Raw genomic sequence first — 21,778 nt, 5'->3', positions numbered from 1 at the left:
AATTCCTAGAAGCAACTCTGAAACTTAACAGGAATTTGGGTCTAAGAAATTACTTGGCATTCCCATAACATACCTTTGGCTTCTGTTTCAACAGGTGTCTTCTCATAAATACGAAGAGATGACTTTAACTGACTTGGAGAATATTTAAAAGGGATTCCGAGGCTCACTGCCTTGCATGATTCCTAGAAAACAAAATACCCTTAATGAAAATGATCCAACAACCAACTTCTTTTCAAAAAATCTATAAATACAAAAATGTTTTCAGTATTTCTAGGCAAATAATCAAAGGAGGAAATAAAATGACATCTTGATCTCCTATATTTGTCAATATCTGCGTAGTATTTCTGGAAGGATATTGATCAAGATACTAAAAGTAGCTCTCTGCTAGTAGAGATACAGGTGACTTATTTTTTTAAATAAACATGTATAAATAAACATACAAATTTAAAAACCTATTCAACTATGGATTTTAAAAAATGTTCCCTTAGTTCTCAGTTTTATTGATACAAGCTATCACTTTTGAAATAAACTGAGTATTAATGAATAAGAGATCAGCAAAGAAAATTAAAACTAAGAAAACAGTCCAACTTATGAAATAAGACTATTACATAAGAATTGATACAGAGAAAAACAAGAATCTGGAATTGTCAGAGAGGACCTTGGAGCTCTAATTCTGATGAAAGGATGATGATAACGCATTTTTCTGGTTACCAAAGAGGAAGATACAGAAATAAAGAAAAACAAGGTGGTGACTACCATTAAATGAACAGGATTTCCAATACTGCTGAAGAAATCAGGATCTTTGAGCTTACAGAGGTAGCAACCGCTAACTGGCATATGCATGCCAAGAAGGTAGAAATAAAACATGTCTCAGTACACAGTTAGGACGCAGGAACAGAGACAGCACCAAGGGGTGTAGATGACAACCCAGTGGGAACAAGACTGTTTTCCTGACTGATAAATGCTTTGAGGAAGGGTTTTCAGAGAAATAAGGATGAACTACACAGATCACTGATGCTACCTCAAGGAGAGTGTAAAGACAGATGGTGAGCTGTGCATGAAAATGATGGCCAGGACAAGCTGCAGGTATATGTCCCCTACCCCGAGGCAGGGGTCAAATCTTCTTTGCTGCAGGTGAGTGTGAGGGACATGGTATTCAGGACATGACGGACGATATTCAGAAATCTACAGTGCTATGGGCTGTCTAATCACTGATATGTTATGCCAATTGTTCCAATTGTTTTGAGCTACTGAAAACATTCAAACTACTGAAAGTTAATGCATTGGCTTGCTGCATTGAACAGAAATCTATTTCATGTATAGAAAATTTGGGAACTTTGACAGTTTTGAATATAAAAATCATCATTATCATGGAACCCTTCCCCCAGACATTTTGGATTCCATGCTTCATTTCAGCCACAACCTGCAAAATTTATACCGTCTGTTGTGCCTTTGTCCTTTCAGCACACCTGCCTGGTAAAACTGTGAGCTGGATGAATCCAATTATCTGCCTTCTCTAAGCCTGCACCTGCATAGTTAAACCCAGCTGCCAGTATACATTTATGGCTCAGTATCAACCAGATCTTCTAACTTTCTGGCAACCGTTCCATTTCTCCTAGTCAGGTGCTTCTGTCGTTCTTCAAAAGGACTATTTCAAATCTTTTCTACTTTGGTCATCCCTCCATTCTCTCTTCTATTCAGAAGATGACATTGCCTTCACTTTAGAAAGGAAACAACTCAGAACAAGACGAGGACACAATTCCATTTCCATATTTGCAAAGCTTTCTACCTCTGCCTGCACCCTGTCCTCTTTTATCTTTTTCTTGCAATGCCTGCACCTGGGCTGTCCCTCCACCTAACACGCCTTCCTCTGCATTTATAAATACTTAATCTCAACTCATAAAAAGCACATACATACTGTTTCCTCAAGCCCACACCCATTCCCTCTATTCTTTTCTTGCTTTTACAAGGAAATGCGACTTGATACAATGAAATGTATGTAAAAAGAAGCCTTTTCCATTCACTTACTTCCCCCTGCCCTCCTTCAGAAACAAATTGCAACATAATATGTATCATCACCATTCAACTGAAATCTGTTGCTAAGATATCACAGATTCTAAGGTACACTTTCTATCTTTGTTATTCCATTCACTTCTTTACATCTGAATATCCTTTGGCATGCTGATCACTTCTTTCTCAACTCACTATCTTTGGTTTCTGTGGAACCCACTGTCCTGGCTTTCTTCTACTCCATGTATTCTCTCTCAGTTTCTTTTGTTGACCTGTCTACTAATAAATTTTGCACTGTTGGAGTTTCTTAAGAATGTTTCTGATGCTCCCTTTTTATGCATGGCTTACAATGCTATATGCACATTTATAAATGCAAATCTTTCAAGCTCTCCTTTGAATTCCAATTCTAAATAGTTCTCTATTAAGAAACAGTAAGATTGTTCTATTTTCCTAACTAAAAAGGATGATCACTCCCTTTTTCTTCCCTTAGATGTGGAAATGATGGTTGGAGTTATAGTGACCATCCTGAGACTATGACGCATTCAAAAGAGCACAAAAAACAAACATTAATAATGGCAAAGCCAAAAAGGCAGAAATAGCTTAACATATTTATACATATATGAGCAGATAAACCAATGAGAATAATTTCTTTTGATGTGAGAAAATTGAGCTTCTTTTCATAAAAAGACTTTGAAAGTTACTTGCTACAAACACATTCCCAATAATAAATACATTTTCAGACTTCATGGCACTTTCTCCTCAGCTTTCAGCTTCAGACATATAGTACTTTATTAAAAATATACATATTGATAGGTAAATTTAATTTAAAAATTAAAATACAATACCTTTTCTCACCTGTTATTCCTGAATGGAGACTCTCCTCACCTCATTACTTACGCATTTGCTAATTGTATAAAGTAACTGCTTAAATAAATTACTGCAGATTTTCTTGACCCTAAAACCAGGATAGGCCTACCTGAACATGATCCCATACTATACATTCTGTTCTACTGATGTTTCTATTCTGTCTTATGCTAGTACTGCTTTTTTATTTATAACTTTATAATTACTGCACTAAAAAAATTTTTTTTCTAATGGAGGCAAGATTTAACAGAGGTAAATGCAGATTCCTGGCCACACTGGCCTCCCCGGACTCTCACCTGTTAGGTTCTCACTCATTTCACTGTGGCCTAGACAGTGTCCCCAGACAGCAAGCTCATTTTGTTTCCTTGTCTCAGGAATCACTGTTCTTCACTACCTGATGCCCCGTGTCTGAAATCTGGTGCAGTTTTTTGTTTGGTTAAGTTGGTTTTTTTGTTTTGCTTTGTTTTGTTTTTCTAAATACAGTCTAGCTGTTTCAGGTGGGAGGGTAAATTCAGGGCCTACTGTGTCATACTGCCTAGAAGTAGAGGTCACATTTAATACGATTTGAGTCTACTATCCTATTTAATTTCAAATTATCTCATTTACTTTTTATTTCCTGTCTAAGTGTGATGGGGATAGTGAGAGTTTCCCTAATCCTAGGTTGGACAGTTGACAAGCGTATGTGTACAGTGAAAGAACAAACTTTGACTAGGTGTGTCTTGGGCCCATGCTAGAATTGGAACGCTCTTGTATATTGTGGAAAGGTGCAGAATATTAAAGTCCACTGACTATTTCTTACCTTCTAAATCAAGGTACCACAAGATAGGCAAGCTCAAATCCACAGGGTCTCATGCATAAGAATAGGGAGAAAATAGCAAGATAATTTTTAACTTTGTTAAAGACATGCTTTCTTTTGTGGTGTAGGATTTGAAACCTATTGATGACAAACAGAGTATCATGTGTGAGGCCAGATTTTCTTGCAAGCACCAATTAGTGTGCTGATAATGACAGGGTACGCCCAATGCCATTTGAGTGGAGATAGAATAGCTAACAATTTCAGTGAAATCTGATAACCCCACATATCATCGCTGTTCTCTTGGAGTGATGTATCCCTTTGTAAAGCAAAATCAAATCTAATGAATCCACTAGGTCTGAGCTAACATTACAGAGTATATGAGTTTGAAAATGCTGGACCTTCCCAGATACAGATTCCCAATTATGCCCAGAGAGGGCAACCACTGGAAAGTTAGATTAGCCTCAGATCCTGCGGTTAAAAAAAAAAAAAAAAAAAGATTCCAGAGGATTTCTAGTTTTGCTTTTCACACAAAATTTTCAGAAATGAAAATCATAGACAACTGACAGAAGCTTTATACCGTCAAAAAAAAAAAATCAGTTATGGTAAAAAAACTACATTCCCTTACAACAAAGCCTTTAAGTACCCAACCCCTAGGGAGAAGCTTAATGACCTGAAGGTCTTTGTTTAGTTTGTATTGATGTTCGACTTTCCTCTGTCCTTTCAAAATCTTGTTTGTTTTGTAATTTTCTTTGATATACTTACTCCAATATTAGCAATTGAATTTTACCTATTTCCCTCTTAAGAAGTTGGAGATGGATTTCAGCCTCTTTCTACTAAAAAGACTTGGTATTTTCCATTTTGAATTTTTGTGTTGTTCTGTTAAATAAATTTACTTTTTTTTTTAGATTTGACTAATGTAGCCTGGCAGACAGAATTATCAATTCTAATTTTTCCCCTCTATTTTCTTCTGCATTATAATTTTTCTTCCTCAAAGTTGCATTTTATTTTCTTGTATTTCATTCTGTAATTACCACAACTGAAAGTAGTTTTTCTTTTTCCTTAAATAAGTGAAGCATGTAAGACAGTGATTTTACTTCTAAGCATAGCTTTAGTTGTTCCATTTTGACATTAGTTTGTTTTCCAAAATATCTTATTGCTTATGTGATGTTTCAGAAAAGCATTTTTCTACTTTGAAGTTTTTGTTTGTATATTTTAAAAATATGTTGACACCATATTTTGTAGATTTTATGCATTCTTTTTTTTATTGGTACTTTAAGAATATGTGTATGTTTGGCAAAGCTTGATTCTTTTTTTTCTTCACTTTTTCTTCCATTGAAGTATAGTTGACATACAATGTTGTATTACTTTCAGGTGTACCAAAGTGATTCATGTGTACACACAGTATATATACAATGTGTCTATATTTTCAGATCCTTTTCCATTATAAGTTATTACAAGATACTGAATGTAGTTCCCTACTGCTATACAGTAGGTCCTTGTTGTTTATCTACTTCATATATACAACAATGTGTATCTGTTTATCTCAAACTCTTATCTCTCCCCTTTTCCCACTTTGACAACCATAAGACTGCTATCTGTTTGTTATAAATTCATTTATATCATTGTCTTAGACTCAACATAGTATGATAAAAACGTATCATAATATTACTTAAGTGAAGTCAGTCTCTAGATCCATTCACGTTGCTGCAAATGGTATTTCATTCTTTTTTGTGGCTGAGTAATATTTTATTGTGTACATATTTTATGCTTCTTTAGTTTCTTCCTGTTTTTTAAATGTGGATTTTTATCCTTTTCCCTAGATAGAATATATCCAGACTCCCATGGTTTTGATTTCTTTTATTTGCCCCATAATTTTAGTCTCTCTTTTCTCCCCAATTTCCACAATTTTCTTTGGTATTTTGTTGAACAAATACTTTAAAAAGTTTAAAGCTTAGTCTCATTCAGATAGTAATGAATTTATCATTTCCTCCTAATTTTATAACACTCTTACTATGGCAAAGGATTTTTTTTTAAACCATAAGTTCTTTTTTCTTCCTCATCCTTTAATCAGCCTTGATTGAAAAGAGATGTTTCTAAGCCTAATTTTTGCACCAGACTATAGAAGGATTTTTTTCTTTCCTCCTCACTGCCCTACTTCCTACTGATAAATTTCTTCTCAGAAGTGGAACATGAGGCTAAGTGGATATACACAATATCAAACCAAATTTCTGGTTTCCCAACAGACAATGGCAATTCGAGTTCTATGTAGCCTGAAGCTTATATAATTGTAGGGATCTTCCTTAAGAAAAATCATACAAAACTGCAAATACCAAATGACTTACAAAATTGATATAGAATGTTTAGAATGAGTAGATGAAGAAAAAGCAAAACAATTTGCTGGCACCTTGGAAATCTGAGTATCTTTCTCTTCTGTTACCCTACCAGAAATGTTACATAGAAACACCTGATTCCAAGTTGCTATCCCTTCTGTCCCCCCTTCTTTCACCACCCTCAGCACCCTGCCCCACGAGAACACTCCTCTTTACTCAAAGTGTGAGCCATGGACCAGAAGCAAGAAATCTCCATAACCTTAGGCCACAGTTCAGACCTGCTCAATCAGAATCTGCATTTTGACAACATTCCCAGGTAATTCACGTGCACGTTGAAAGTTGAGAAACAACTGCATAACCCAACCAACTCAGCATCTAACCCGCCTTTGAGAGCGAAGGGCCCGGAACTTAAGTAGGCTTCTGAGGAAATCAGCTTTGCAGTTAGAAAACGTCAGCTCACTTCCATTGCTCAGCCATCTTGCTGTCAGGGGAGTTTATTTCTAAGCAACACAGAAAGTTGTAGTTCTGCAAGGGCTCTACGCAGTACAGGAGAGCTTACTTGCACACGCACACCCTTCACTGAGGGCCCTTCCAGCTTCTGTCCTAACAGCTGCTTCTTTCTCATTCTGGGATGCAAAAATAATGACAAACTAAACTGAGTTTTCTGAGCAGCAGATTCCCCCTAGGCAGTTAGAGGAGTTCATTAGATGAATGATTTGATAAACCTGCTCTGAATTGGGCCTGCAGGGCCTGTAAGTCCTCAAATAGGTCTAGTTAGAAAAATAAAAGCTAAGGCTATTGTCTTGTGGGGAATACTCTGGAAGGAAAGAGGGGGGCCTAGTGGTGACTCATAAAAGAGAAATGTGGGGGAAAATATAAATCTCGAATGAGATGTTTTGCTAGGTTGTTTGCTTTCGTGTGTGTGGCATAAATTCTTTTCTGTGTCCCCAAGAACCTTGTGTAGAATCAACTTTGCATCCTAGTGATTTTGGGGAGTAGATTTTCTTTTTCAGGAAAAAAAAATTGCTGGGCCATGCTGTGAAGTTGGCATAAAGCAAAACCACGGGCTGCGCGCCTGTGGGTTACTTGTGCCCTGTGGCCTCTCCCCTCCGTCCCTGCCTTTGTTAGAGGACTGAGTACCATGTAGATTGGATGCAGAGAGACCTCCGATGACTCTGGGAACCAAGGAGCTCTCACTGTGTCAGAAGGTGCTGCCCTGTGGGAGGAGCTAGACACGCTGAGGGTTTCTGAGGGTTTCAGTCACAGAAGCCTCTTCCTATTTATCTTATTTACCTTAAATTTGGTATTTTGCGAAAGATAAGCAGGTGCCATTTACTTGCTAAAGCATCTTTCATAAAACACTTTGAAGTAATCCTATAGTAGGAAAACTCATCTACTAAATTGCAAGAAAATTTTCCGGAATTTTTGTAAAGAGGAATCTGTCAATTTGGAATGTTTTCTGAAACTAGGGAAATTCCATATGGAAAAATCAGCTCTGATAGAAATGGTTTTTTAAAATGAAGAAACAGATTTCACTTGTCAGCTGTCTGTGGGGTCACAAATGGTGTTTCATAGTCTAGCTGAAGAATCTATCTCACTCATCTGTTCTTTTAATGAGTTGGACTATTTCTTTTCCCTTTTTTTCCTTAATTTATCTTGCTGTCCCAGCAGTGCCAACTTTCCAAAGAAAAATGGATGGTGGACAAAATTGATGGCCATTTTCAAACTCTTTTACACTTTCCAGCGTGCCTCTCAACAGCCAAGAGAAGATTCATGATGCAGAAAGTCTTCTCTGTCCCGTGTCAGGGAGAAGTTTCCCAGCCATTTCTTTACTGGGTGGTAGCAGAAGTTAACGTGAATTCACTGATTAGACAAAGAACTCAAATCATGGAAACACAAACTTCTGCAGTTGTTTCTCAGAAGGTGGTTTATTTCAGCACAGAAGCTAGATGTGCTTTTTCTCCTGGGCATGATAATCTAAATTATATTTCTATATAAGAGTAAATTAAATACTGACTATATTTCTATACATGTAAAGCTTTACTTTTTCTTGTCTTTACTGTTTTCAGATGGAAGTTATCTACTACAAGGAAAGCATAATATTTAGGTACTATCTTGTATCTCCTTTTTTGAAAAATAAGAAATAAACGTTTTATAGCTGCGCTAACACTAATGGGGAGAAAACAACTCTCCAATTGTTATGTCTTCTCTTTCTCCTTAGTCCATAATTTTACAAAATTGCATTTTATAATCAAGAGTCCTGAGTGAGGTGAAGTATTTTGGATGTTGTTTTAATAATGTCTACATAGTGTCTTTTCAAAGATTATTTTCAGATGGTACATAACCATTGATTCTAAATAGCATAGCATGCGTCTTAGCACCAGGTTACAAAAGGTGTTCATTTATATCAACAATATTTTGAACACTATGCGGAAACAGTTCCTTATCTTTGAGATTAGAGGTTTATCTTTGCTGCGGGTCTTTTATTATTTTTAAAAATTTTATCATGGAAAAACTAAAACAAATAATCTAAACAATGAGAGAGAACAGTCTAATGAATCTGGATGTAGTCATTGTATGGTTCCAATATTCTGTTTTGCCAATTTATCAGCTCTATATCATTTTTGTGATTTAATATTTTAAAGCAAATCCCACACAACCATTCTCTGACCTTAATTTTTCAGTAAATATTTCTAAAGCTACAATTACAAAATGTAACCATAATGCTATCACACTTGCCAACATTAATTTATTAAAACATCTGGTATAAGACTGTATTCAAATTTCCAAGATTGCCTCACAAATGTCTCTTTATAGTTGATTTGTTTAAATTAGAATCAAAGAAGGTGTGCACACTGCATTTTGTTTGCCTGTTTTTTTTTTGCCTTCTTTGGTCCATAACAATCTAATTTTTTTTTCCTTTTTAAAATTTATTTTTAAACAATTTTAATTGAGTTAATCTAATCTTTTTTATGCCATGTATTTTCTTTCCCCAGTTTTATTAAGCAATAATTGATATAATAACTGTATAAAGTTAAAGTCTAATGATTTGATGTACATGTATTGTGAAATGATAACCACAACAGGTTCAGCTAACATCCATCATCTCATAGATACAATCAAAAGGAAAAAGAAAAAAGACTTTTTCCTTGTGATAACTCTTAGGATCTAGTCTTTTTACAAGTTTCTTAGTCATCATATTGTACATTACAACCCTAGTTCTTATAAGTGTAAGTTTGTGCTTTGGACTCCCTTCCTCTAGCCTTTTTTCTTTAATGTCACATTTCTTAAGAACCCAATTTTAAGACCATCTGAACTCAAGCATGCCCACATTCTAGACTTGACAGACTGATCGCTTGTTTTCTTGTTCAAATTGTCCTTTATCCTCCATTCAACCTATTGTTATGGGGCTAGTGAGAATGAAGTTCAGTTTGTCCTTTTTTGTTTTAACTAAGAATAGTATACAGATAGTGCTATGTACTTTCTATTCCATCATATCAAGAGGCAGGTGACGTCTGGCCATCCCACTGACTGACTGGTCAATGGATTTGTATGTTGCCCACCTTATCTCCCCCTTTCTCTTTCAGATTGATCTTTAAAAACACTGTCAAGTCATCAGGACTTTAAATTGTATTTGACTTTACATGTGTTTTTTCACAATGTAAGTTCATTGAAGTCAAGAGTAATGCTATATTATACTGTGTTTCTGATGCCTTGCCTTATCCTGAAATATTTTATGAGTAATTAAACATAAGAATAAATTAATGGAAAAACAAGTTAGCCCTGTTAGTTTGTGAATTGTTTTACACATCCAAGGAATAATAGAAAAGAATCGGGATATGTAAACAGTTCAAAGTATAGAAAAGTAGTATTATGCTACTAAATAATTCCCCAAATAACAAACTGATACTCCAAACAGATAAAATATACACACATTAAGTAAAAGACAACTGATAACCATGTATGCATAAATAAAAATACGCATGTATTTTAAAAATATATAAAATACTAGTAATTTTAAATTGGAAAAAAATGAGAAAACTAAACCATTGTTAAGTTTTATTTACCCTAATAATGAAAGAATGGTTCAATATAAAAAATCTATTGACATAGAACAGCACACCAGAACACCACACCAATCAAATAGAAAAAAATACTAGATCATCTTTCATTAGATAAGAAAAAAAGACATTTGATAAAATTTACTTATACACAGTATTTAGAGACCCTTTCAAGGATAGTCTCTCAATAAATGGTGCTGGGAAAACTGGACAGTCATTTGCAAAAGAATGAAACTGAACCACTATCTTCCACACCATACACAACTATCAACACAAGTGGATCAGGACTTGAACATAAAACCTGAAACCATAAAATTCCTAGGACAAAACATAGAAACTGACCTCTTTGATACTGGTCTCAGTGGTGATTTTTTTGATTTGAAACCAAAAGCAAAAGCAACGAAAGCAAAAATAAACAAGAGAGACTAGATCAAAACAAAAAGCTTCTGTACAGTGAAGGAAATCATCTGTGGTGATAGATGTTAACTAGAATCGTTGTAGTGGTCATTTCACAATATACACGTATATTGAATCATTATGTTGTACACCCGAAACTAACATAATGTTATATACCAATTATATCTCAAAAATACAGAAATCACATTTTGAAAAGCCTCAACATGTGATCATTGATTTTCTTTGTCATAAAGGGATTGAAAACACTTGGAGTTTTCATTATCTTGAGACCTGGCAATTTCAATAGTTTTAAAACATGCTAAACGCAGAGTGATTTAACTTAAGGTTAAACTTTTTGAGATTCATCCATCACTAAGGAGACTTAAAGATATGTCCCAAATAGTTTCTCATGCCACAGATTTTTCTAAACATACCGAGTAATTCAAAAACTAAATGTCAATCTTAAAAGCAGTATGAATTTTTGCATTTTAACTAAGAACATATCATAATAGTGAGTCAAAGATTTATGCTTTAATTTCTTAACAAAGTCACTATATTTTTTAAATAACAGACTCCCTGAAAAGTTTTACTTATGATAATCAACTAGACACTGACTGGTTATAATTCTGTAAGTGTTATTTATTGTGAGCTCAGAATACATTTAAATATATAAGATGCTTAACCTATGTAATCATAGGGCATACACAAATTAAAACTACAACTGGAATTCCATTTCTTACTATCAAATTGGTAAAAATCCTAAATTTGGCAACATACACTGAAGAACCCTGATTAATGTAGTTATGAAACAAAATTGTGAATAACTCATTATAAATTGAATATAAGCAAAAAAATTCATGTCTATCACACCCTTTCTTTTTTTGCAGTCCTAGATTTATAGCCTTAAGCCTGGTCTTTCTGCCCCTTGTAATGGAAATTAACCTAACTTTTCTGACTACTTCTGCATCTCCTGTGTTGAGACAAATTCTGTTGTACACAAGAATAAAGACAGAAATTATGCTGCACCATTTCTGTTACCTACCAGGCAATGTGTCTAGCCATTTCCACCACATGACAATTTCAGCAACTCTGTCATTCAATGTAATTAAAATCTGATAGATCAAATCCGTATTTCCCATCAGTGTTGGTCTTAACTTCTTTTTTTACACAGAACTTCAATTAATGAAAAAGTGGACTGATTATTTCTCCTTTTCTTTTTCTTTTTTATCCTTTTAAAGGAATCAAATGAGTTTTATTTGGTTGGGATGACAGTGAGAATCTGGCCAGTCCACAAACTAAAAAGTCATTTGCCCAACCTCCCAACTACTTAAATGACAGAACATCACAAACTTTAAGACAGTCATTTGTTCTCTCCTGATATCTGATAAGAAGCCTCATATCCCTACATAACAGAACTGTGGTCCCTAGGAGGCATCATTAGCCATCAGGAACGTTCCTTCTTACATCTGCCTAACTTGACTTCAGGACTCCTGCGGTTGTCAGACATTATTTGAGGCACTACAGGTGCCAGGGCAGAGAAGAGAGATATTTTAGTATCACCAGAGAAAGTTTTCAACATAAACAAAAGAGTAAGTCATTCTAGATATGTTTTTTTTTTAAATGATGCAAACTGCAATTCTGATTACTGGTTATGAGGATCTGCAAAGTGAAAGCGCATTATGCTATGTATGGTTTTTCATTATGCAAATTTCCTTGTCTGATCTCACTCTTATTTTGGTGTGAAATAGATATATCCTTATGTCCCTGTTCTTCCTACCCTCTTCTCTGTGTACTGCCATGACTTAAAGGATACTCTGAATGATGAGAAGTGTGAATATAAATTAACAGAAAATATTGGCTTGCGCAGTAAACAGAGGAAAAAAGCTGGTACCATATTAAAGACTGAAGGTTTTTATATGGGAGATATTTCCTGATTTATCAAATGACCCAAGTAGTGCTATTAATAGAAAGTATATAATTAAAAGGCAGGAAGTTAGAGTATGTATAGCCATCTATACCCTCTTTATATCTTACATGTAGACAGGACTCAATGTAAACATTTAGTTTTCTACAGACTTCTCTCTTTAAGAATTTCATTACAGCTATCATCCTGATAGTAAAATAAATATGAAGGAAAACTCTCATTTCCTATCACATAATCTGTAAATTTAATTATTGATATATCATGCAAAGCATGTGTGTCTAGCACATAGCTCACTGTGGCATAAAGATAAAATGATTTGAAACTGTTCTGCACACCCAATAGCTGTCTGGTTGGGGCTAACACCTCTCAGCCTCAGTAAACACAAAGGAGGAGAATAACACCTGCCTTCAGAGGATGTAGATGCAACAGATAAACCACGGGGTTTGGCAAAGAGTAGATCTTAAATTTCAGCAACTTTTCCCTTCTTTTTTTCCTTTTTCTGTCTACTCTGAATTGTTCTGAGCTGCTGCTGAGGGTGTGGTATATGATATTACTTTGTTAACTGCCAGTTCTGAATAAACTTCAACAGAGTTGTACTTTGGCAAACAGGAAGCCTGAAATAGAGCTAGTGTCCAATAAACAAATTCACTTCCTCCACTGACCACCACTTTAACCTCAGATCAATTTGGTCAAAACACATAAAAAATTAATTGATGTCTTTGATTAAGAACAAACCAAATAGAATTTATTATCAAGAATTGCCTTTTTTCATTTAAAAAAGACATAGAATTAACAAATCTTCATTTACCCATTTCTAATCAATTTGCGTATTTGTATGAACATCTAACTTCTATAGTTTTTTAATGTATAGCATACTCTTTTTATACTTTATCTGAAATAGAAACTGTATGTAGGTTGGAGTTTATTAGTTTAGAAATTAATACCATGAATTCCTTTAATAATTTGCCTTCACATTTTACTTGGATAAAATTAATACCCCCAGTACAAAATTTAGCATGATATGCTTCAGATTGTTCATAAAAAATTTTTAGAAAGAAACCATTTGCTTTCATGATTTCTCTTTTTCTTTAACATCTTTACCCATAAATGACTTTCAGTAGGGTGAATGCAGAAACGACTTGGCTGAATTTGGACTACAATTCTATTTCTGAAACCTCCCCTGTTAAAAAAAGGCATAGCTAAAAATGAATAAAACAGCTTTGGTTTAGATTGCTTGGAAAGGAAATCCTCCCCTCCGCTGCAATTACCGGATGAAATAGACATTAAGCTCAGAGGAGTTCTTCACTCAGTCTCTTTCGCTTCTTGCCTCTGAGAGGGACTGTTTTTCTGATGCCATTATTGGCAGATCGCCACATTGCACCTGCTGATCCACCTGCCTCTCACTGGCGTGCAGTATTTAAAATGTTACACAATTAAAGTAAATGAGTTTAAAGGGCTGGATTTGCACTACACCTCCCGGGGAGCTGTTGTTCATCCTTAAAAGTGCCTGATGATGGTTTGGGAAGAGCTGCTGCTGGCCTGGCCCTGGGGTGCTGAATTGCTCCCCTTTGAAGAACTCTGTGGTGAATCCCCTCATAAGGATGTTAAATGGTAAGGAAGCACAAAGAGAGACATTTTTGTACCCTAGGAATCCAGTCTTTATAAAATGAGACTAGGCAGCCAAAGAAACATTGCAAACTAACTAGAACCATCTAAACTGTTTCTTGATAAAATACAACTCTTTATCTCCACCTATTTTAATTTGTACTTATTAATTTAGCTTTACTTATTTCCTGCAAAGCTGTGTACAAAATGCTAAGATGTAGAGATATCTCAAAATGGAAAAGTTATCTGCCTATCAGGACACCCTTTAATGTCTCATCATTTTCATTGTGGTCATTAATTAGTCTCTGGTGCCTGTCTTTCTAGTAGGTATGATTTGAAGTAAATTAAAATGAGGTGGTTTATCTTAGTGCATTCTGTTCTTTTGCATAAGAGGTTTGAGCATATCTAGGGCCATTGGTTCAGACCACACAGCCATGCTTTTAAAGCAAGTTAAGTGATTTATTCACTGAAAATGCCTTTAGATGCTGGGCACTGACATATGGGAGATACAAAAAAAAAATACTCTAGATCTTAAGGAATCTAATTTGACATTAGTGATAAGTGGGTAGAGAGAATTGATTCTTTCACTCTACATACATTTTATGACTTTCTGGTCCCTCAAAGGGTTCCAGGCACTAGTTACAAGAGAAGCACGTAAAAGATACATACAGGTTTCCCACCTGGCATATAAGGAACTTGGAAATCACCACTCTGATTCCCATGAGAAATAAACTGAACTGAAAATCAGCAACTCTCCTTATTTCCACCTGAAGATTAAGGTCACAAGGCAAAAAACTACCCCCAAAGTTGGACAAGCAGTCAGATAGAAAGACTTAAAACTTAGCAGAGCACAAATCTCCACAGGAACCTGCACTGCGCTAGACAAACCTACTTGTAATTGACTAATGGCTGGAGGCAGGTTTGGGAGTTAAAAGTTCCAGAGGGTGGGAGATAGCCTTCGGGCAGTCCTGAACTTATGGATGAGTTTTACCTCCAGGTTCCCATAGTGAAGATCAGAAAAAAATAAATCTATGCTTTCAGCAGGGGATGAAAAAAGTAGCCATTCTAAAATACTCCCAGAATAGTCTATTGTTCTTAACAAGGACTGCCCTCAAGATAAATTGTTTTACCAGAGCCTAACTGACCTTGGTGAGGGAAAAAACCCAACTCCAGCTACCTCCTGCTTCCAAGTAGGGAAAGAAAATAGTCAACTGTACCACCAGATCAGTAGAGCTCCTATATGGTAACAGGGGAGTACAACGGAGAGAACCACACATCTCAGACTTCATGTAAAAACACCCCAGGGAAACTCACACACAACAGGGAGACAAAAATAAGGACATCAGAGGAAACTTTAGCCTCTAATACAGCTACAGTAAACATGGCTTAACCCCTAGCCAGATAAACATAAAACCTCACACTAAAGGCATATTTACCTCAGTTCCTTTTATCTAGTACATGACCCACTTTCAACAAAAATTTGCAAGGCACACTAAAATACACAAAACAAAGTCTGAAGAGACAGAACAAGCAACAGAACCAGACTCATATGGCCGACACATTGAAATTATCATATCAGAAAATTACAATAATTTTAACTAATATGCTAAGGACTCTAATGGAAAAGTGGACAGCATGTGAGAATATATAGGTAATGTAAGCAGAGAGATGGAAACTCTCAAAAAGAATCAAAGGAAATGCTAGAAATTGAAAACACTGTAACCAAAAAGAATGCAGGTGATGGGCTCATTAATATACTGAACACAGCCTGGAAAAGAATCCATGAGCTTGAAGAAAAGTCAACAGAAACTCCCAAAATGTAAATGCAAAGAGAAATATAAAGACAGAATAGAATATACAGAAACTGGGATATTCACAGAAGTTGTAATGTACACATATTGGTAATATCATAAGGAAAAGAGAGTTAAAGGAACAAAGGAAATATTTGAAGCAATAATAAATGAACTTTTTCCAAAATTAAAGATAAACAACAAAACACAGACCAAGAAATTAAAGAACAAGCAAAAAAAAATTCCCTAAAAATCTACATAGTCATATCATATTCAAACTGCCAAAAACCAAAGATAAAGAGAAAATCTTTAAGAAGCTGGGGATGGGGAGTTTGGGATAGACCTTGGCTATAAAGGTCCAAGGGTAAAAATAACACTGGACTTCTTTTAGGAACTATACAATCAAGAAGTGGAGTAGAGTGAAATGTTTATAAAGTGTTGAAAGAAAGAAAGGAAAAAAAACTAGAAATCAACAGAAAGATAGATGGAAAACACCAAAATATCTGGAGATTAAACAGCACACTTCTAAATAACACATGGGTCAAAGTACCATGAAAGATTTTTAAATAGTTTAAATAAAACATAGAATTTGCAGGGTACATTAAAAAATCAATGCTTAAAGAAAAATTTATAGGAACAAATACTTGTATTAGAAAAGAAGATCTAAAAATTAAGATTATACATTTAAAAACTAGAAAAAGAGAAAATAAATTCAAAATAAGCAGAAGAAAAGAAATAATAACAACCAGAACAAAGAAAAAAGAGAAGACACAAATTAGTAACATCAGAAATGAAAGACTGACCATGTCTTCTGATACCATGGACATTAAAAGAATAATAAAGAAATATTATGAACTCTATGCCTGCAAGTTTGGTAACGTAGATGAAACAGACTAAGTCCTTAAAAGACACTATTTACCAAAACTCACACAAGGAAAAATAGAACATCTAAATAAAGATATATCTACAAAACCAATTGAATAAATAATTAATAACCTTTCTAAACAGAAAGCATTGGGCCCAGGTGGATTCACTGGTGAATTCTACCAAACATTTAAAGAAGAAATTATACCTAATCTCTACAATCACTTCCCGAAAACAGAAGCAGAGGAAATATTTATAATTCATTCTATGCAACCAGAATTACCTTATTACCAAAACCAGATAAAAATGTTACAAGAAAGAAAACTATAAACTAATATCTCTCACTAACACAGGTGCAAAAATCCTCCACAATTAGCAATTTGAATCCAACAATGTATAAAGAATTACACATCAAATTAAGTGGTATTTATTCTAGATATGATAGGCTAGTTCAACATTCAAAAATCAATTAATGTATCCCATTACATCAACTGACTAAAGAAGAAAAATCATATGATCTTAGGAATAGATGCAAAAAAGCATTTGAAAAAATTCAACATTCATTTATAATAAAAACTCTGGAAACTAAGAATAGAGGGGACTTCATCAATTCATTAAAAACATCTACAAAAAAACCTAAAGCAAATATCAAACTGAACGGTGAGAAACTAAATGTTTTCCTGCTAAGGTCAAGAACAAGATACACACCTCTCAACACTTTTTCAACATTGTCCCAGAAGCCCTAGCAAATGCAATGAGACAAGAAATGAAAATAAATGGAAGAAATATATCTATTTCATTTGCAGATATGATTGCGCAGAAACGATTGTGCAGAAACCCCAAAGATTTCGTAGCCAAAAAAAAAAAAAATCAACTTGAACTAATAAGCAATTATAGCAAGGTGGAAGAATATATGTTTAACACAAAATCCATTGCTTTCTTATATACTAGCAATGAACTATTGGAATTTAAAATTAAAAACATAAATGCATTTACAGTAGCACAAAAAAAGGAAATGTTAAAAGAAAATGTTTAGGTATAAAACCAACAAAATGTGTTCAAAATCTCTATGAGGAAATTTATCAAAACAAACAAAAACCTCTGATGAAAGAAAACAAGGAAAATCTAAAGAAATGGAAGCTATTCTATGTATATGGATAGGCAGATTCAATATTATTAAGATAGTAATTCTTCCAAATTTGGTCTAAAGATTCAGTGCAATTCTAATCCAAATCCCAGCAAGTAATTTTGTGGATATTGACAAACTAATTCTAAAGTCTCAATGAAAGGCAAAAGACTCAGAAGAGCCAAAACCATATTGAAGAACAAAGCTGGAGCACTAACACTACTCAACTTCAAGACTCAGTTTAAAATTACATTAATCAGGACAATGTGGTATTGGTAAAAGAACAAATAAATTAATGGAACATAAAATGACCTGGAAATAGACCAGTACAAATGTAGTCAACTGATATTTGACAAAGGAGCAAAAGTCATTCAATGGAGAAAGGATAATCTTTCCAACAAATGATGCTGGTACAACTGGATACCCACAGGCAAAAAAAAAAAAGAAAGAATCTATGCAAAGACCTTATACCTTAACATACATTAAATCAAAATGAACCCTAGATCTCAATGTAAAATGCACAACCATAGAAATCCTAGACAATAATGGGAGAAAATCTAGTTGGCCTTGTGTACAGTGACGACTTTTAAGTTCAACACTTAAAGCATAACCCATGGAAAAAAAAACTGGTAAGTTGCATTTTATTAAAAATAAAAAGTTCAGCTCTAGGAAAGACAATATTAAAAGGCCATAGACTGGAAGAAAATTTGCAAAAACTCCTATTTGATAAAGGACTGGTATGAAGAAATATATGAAGAACTCATATATTATAAAACTCATCAATAAGAAAACCACCAACCTAATTAAAAAAGAGGCAAAATACCTGAACAGATACCTCAACAACAACAAAAAACACAAATGACAATTAAGTGTATGAAAGGATGATCATCATCATACATCATTTGGAAACTGCAAATTGAAACTACAGTGAGATACCAATATACATCCATTAGAAAAGCTACAATCGAAAACACTGAGAACACCAAATGCTGGTGGAGATGTGGAGCAACAGGAAGTCTCATTCATTGTTGATGAAAATGCAAAATGGTATAACCACTTTGGGAGAGTTTGGCAATTTCTTACAAAACTTAAACTCTTACCATATGACCCAACAATTACATTCCTTCGTTTTTATTCAAATGAAGTGAAAACCATGACACAAAACCTGGACATGAATGTTTATACTTTATTCATAATTGCCAAAACTTGGAAGCAATCAAAACATCCTTCAATAGACAAATGGAAAAACACAAAACATTCTCTGACATAAATCTTAGCAATGTTCTCCTAGGGCAGTCTACCCAGGCAATAGAAATAAAAGCAAAATGAAACAAATGGGACCTAATGCAACTTATAGGCATTTGGACAGCAAAGGAAACCTTAAGCAAAACAAAAAGACAACCTATGGAATGGGAAAAAATATTTGCAAATGATGTGACTGTCAAGGGCTGAATTTCCAGAATACATAAACAGCTCATACAACTTAATAATAATTTAAAAAACCCAATCCAGAAAATGGACAGAAGACCTAAACAAACAGCTCTCCAATGAATATATACAAATAGCCAACAGGCACATGAAAATACACTCAAGATCGCTATTATCAGAGAAACTCAAATCAAAACTACAATGAGGTACTACCTCACACCAGTCAGAATGTCCATCATTCAAAAGTCCACAAATGATAAATGCTGGAGAAGGTGTGGAGAAAAGGGAACCCTCCTACATTGTTGATGGGAATGTAGTTTAGTGCAGCCGTTATGGAAAACACTATGGAGATTCCACAAAAAACTAAAAAAATGATCCAGCAATCCCATTCCTGGGCATATATCCAGAGGGAACTCTAATTCAAAAAGATACATGTACCCCAATGTTCATAGCAACACTATTTACAATAGCCAAGACATGGAAGCAATGTAAATATCCATTGACAGATGAATGCATAAAAAAGTTGTGGTATATATATACAATGGGATACTACTGATCCATAAAAAATAATAAAATAATGCCATTTATAGCAACATGGATGGAACTTGAGATCATCATTTTAAGTGAAGTAAGCCAGAAAGAGAAAAAAAAATACCATATAATATCACTCGCATGTGAACCATTAAAAAAAAAGACAAATGAACTTATTTACAAAACAGAAACACACTCACAGACGTAGAAAACAAATTTATGGTTACCAGGGAGGAAAGAGGGTGAGAAGGGATAAACTGGGAGTTTGAGATTTGCAGATACTAACTACTATATATGAAATAAACAACAAGGTCCTACTGTATAGCACAGGGAACTATATTCAATACATCTTCTAGTAACCTATAATGAAGAAGAATATGAAAAGGAATATGTATGTATATGTAAAACTGAAGTATTATGCTGTATACCAGAAATTGACACAATGTTGTAAACTGACTATACTTCAATTAAAAAAAAAGAAATGAGTTATTAAGCTGTGAAAAGACATGGAAGAATCTTAAATGCATACTAGAGTGAAAGAAGCCAATATGAAAAGACAGCACACTGTATGACTCCAAATATTTGACATTCTGGAAAAGATACAACTATAGAGACAGTGAAAAGAGCACTGGTTGCCAGGGGCTTATTTGAAGGGAGGGAGAGATGATTGGTAGAGCACAGGGAATTTTTAGGCCAATTCTATTATTCTATTTATCCTGTGGATACAGATAATTATATATGTTTGTCAAAACTCATAGAATGTACAACACAAAAAGTGATGAAATTCAGGATGAAATTCCTGGCAGAGGGAACCGGATGAATAACAATAGAAACATGAATCATCTCAATGGTTGGTTTTCCTATGGTGTGCTATGGTACAGAGTGGTGGGGAACTACAGTTGGAATTGTTGGCAGAGACCACTCTGCTCAGAGTGTTAAAACTGTCTTGCAAAGAAGTCTGGTACTCCTATTGATAATAGAGGCAATGTCTGAGTTTATTCAGGGAAATGGCGTGGTATATTGAAAGCATTCAAGTTGTGTGGGCTCTCTACCAGGATTCCAGGAGGTATCTTGGATTAATGATTTTTTAGGAGTAAGGATAGGTATAAGGAACAGAATGATGAAGTTAAGTTTCTAGAGCTTTCTGCAATCAAATATAAAGAATGGAATCTTTTAAAGGCCACCATATTGAGTTTTGCTTAATGCATTTTCTGCAGTGCTTTTGCTTTTTAGCATTTTAAAGTAGTGTTGTAAATGATACTTTGACATGGACTGAGTTTTCTTAAATAAAGGCTTCTAATAGAAATAATACATGTAGAAAGACACTTTCTAAGATCCTTTTGCATAATAGCATGAATATCTATATATGTTGACAAACATATGCCTACATGTATTATATGTACATCTACATAGAAAAATTCTATCTACACATAGCTATGAAAGGTTTACCCCCTTCTGGATTTTGTTACTCTAAGCTAGTTGTAAAGTACATAATGCACAATTTATTTCACAGCTTGTAGAACAACAGAACAAATATCAATTAGCATTTCACTCTTTATTCTTACTGGAAAAATAATATAGACTATGTAAAATTTCCTCCTGGGTTTGTCTGGATGCATTCTAATGAGCTGGCACAAAAAAGTTTGAACTGATATTACAAAAATACACACTATATACATAAAGTAATACCCTTGGGAGGTGAGTATAAAGATACTTTTAGCTGATTAAAAAGTATTAAAAATGTCAATAAAAGGTCTACATAGTTTATAATTTTAAGTTAAAACTTTATTTTTATGCAAATGTAAAAAACTGATTTATATTTTAAGTTTTAGTATATATGAATGGAAAAGTCTTCATTAAGAAAAAAATCTAGTTTTATCTGCTTTTTAAACCATGCAACTGTAGCAAAATATTAAATGATCACTCACGTAATAGTTGATGATTACAAGTTCAAGAGATTTAAAACTGGTTTTAATTCAGAGGACAGAGAAAATAATATTTACCTATTTTTATAGTAAACATGCTTATTATTGATTTGTATATTTGTTCAGAG

The 21,778-nt window shown here is 34.3% G+C and overlaps 1 long non-coding RNA gene across 4 annotated transcripts in view; it reads right to left on the bottom strand.

Annotated features, from left to right (window-relative positions):
* Window positions 1–21,778, bottom strand: part of LOC116280921 (uncharacterized) — a 594,369-nt gene that overhangs the window by 151,241 nt on the left and 421,350 nt on the right. For all 4 annotated transcript variants that reach the window (XR_012073474.1, XR_012073472.1, XR_012073473.1 and 1 more), the window contains one exon: window positions 74–182. This is a non-coding gene — a long non-coding RNA (uncharacterized lncRNA). The remainder of the gene's footprint in view (window positions 1–73; window positions 183–21,778) is intronic.

Source organism: Vicugna pacos, chromosome 6, assembly GCF_048564905.1.
Source record: "Vicugna pacos chromosome 6, VicPac4, whole genome shotgun sequence".
Taxonomy (NCBI): domain Eukaryota; kingdom Metazoa; phylum Chordata; class Mammalia; order Artiodactyla; family Camelidae; genus Vicugna; species Vicugna pacos.
Note: the sequence above shows the minus strand (reverse complement) of the source record. Positions and strands in the feature narration are given on the sequence as shown.